Raw genomic sequence first — 1,626 nt, 5'->3', positions numbered from 1 at the left:
TTGCAATTCTCCCAACCCCTGGGATGTAGGAATCACCTTTTTTTTTTTTTCCCTGAAAACTGTTTTGTCATTTTTTTTTTTTTTCCCTGACAACTGTTTTGTTCCCTTTACAAAGACCCTGGTGTTTATTCTTCACCATCACAAGCTCTCTGCCACCTGAAGTAGGCATCTTCTCAGGCTCTCTTAATTTCTTCTTCCAACTTCAAGATCTTTCCTGTTCGTCCTTTCTGCCTGTCTTCTGTGCTTGTTCACCCTGCCACTCCCAGTCACCTTCACCTCTTCTTTGTGTGGGTCTCCTTCCCTGGTGGTGGTTATCTCTTTCAGTGAAGCTCTGACTTTACTTCTCTATGCACTTAGTTTATTTAAGTACTTTTTGGCAAAGTAATTCTTAATCTTTTCCATCCCATTTTTGAAATGGGCTCGTACACATAAATGTTTATATTCCTTTTCTAGGCTTCCCCTTCTTTACCCTTTGTCTTCAAAATACCATTTTTGGGGCACTTCCAAAATAATATAAATAGTAGCTAACATTATCTGTGCTAGATATATTAACTCACAATATGAGATAACTACTCTTATTATCTTTAGTTTATAGATGAGAAAGCTGAAGATGAGAGAGACAAGATAATTTCCTCAAGGTAATGAAGCTAGACAGTGGTAGAGGTGGTTCTGTGTATGGGTAATGTGATCCCAAAGCCCAGGTTTCTAACCCTGTGTCCTACTCACATTTTACAGACAGCAATCTAGCAACCTAGAGGCTATATATCCTCTCTCATGCCATCGTAATCAATGTCACACTCTATCACTTAAATGGGTTCGTCAGTATAGACAGGAGTGTTACTCTGTTATGTTGCTAATACTAGAAATACCTAGGTAATTTATTAAAGTAGAGGACTATTTAGCTCATGGTTTGAAGGTCCAAGGTCATGAGCCTCGGCTTGTGTGGGTCATCTTGCTGGTGGATGACATGGCAGAGGGAATCACATGATGAGATGGGGCAAACGTGTGTGTCTTTGTCCACTTCTCCTTGTAAAGCTACCGGGAACAGTCACGGGAGCTTCCTGCTCGCTGGTGACTTCGTCTAATCCCAGTCACCCACGAAGGCTCCACCTTTCAACACCATATTGGATTAAGTCTATACCTCTCAATGTCACTACAATGGCTCACCACATTTTAACATATTATTTTGAAGGAACATGTTCAAATCATATTACCCAGTAGGGCATCTTCTGCTTCTAAATCAGGGAGAGGCTTTCTGAGCCTCGTTTCCTAGTGATAGTTTATGTGAGAAATTATGACTTGTTTCTTATTTTTAATTTTTTAAAATGTTCACTTATTTATTTAAGAATGAGATATTTTTAAGAACTTTATGAATATGCCAGGTTCTTATTTTTTTGTTTTTCTCCCTCCCTCTGGGCAGCATGCTTCTTGCCATGGCATCTTTAGTACGTGTCGCTTCCTACTCATCAGGTCTAATTAACACGATGTCATCAATATAATGTTAATGTGATATTCTTCATACTATTCAGATGGTTTGTTTAAACCCGTTTATGTTAGATGGTGATAGGAAGTTAATAGTGTCTAACAGTAGAGTTAACATTGTCTTATAGCAATACCGTTAATGTT

The sequence above is a fragment of the Tupaia chinensis genome, unplaced genomic scaffold (genome assembly GCF_000334495.1).
Source record: "Tupaia chinensis unplaced genomic scaffold, TupChi_1.0 Scaffold146687_1, whole genome shotgun sequence".
In the NCBI taxonomy this organism is placed as follows: Eukaryota; Metazoa; Chordata; class Mammalia; order Scandentia; family Tupaiidae; genus Tupaia; species Tupaia belangeri.
Note: the sequence above shows the minus strand (reverse complement) of the source record.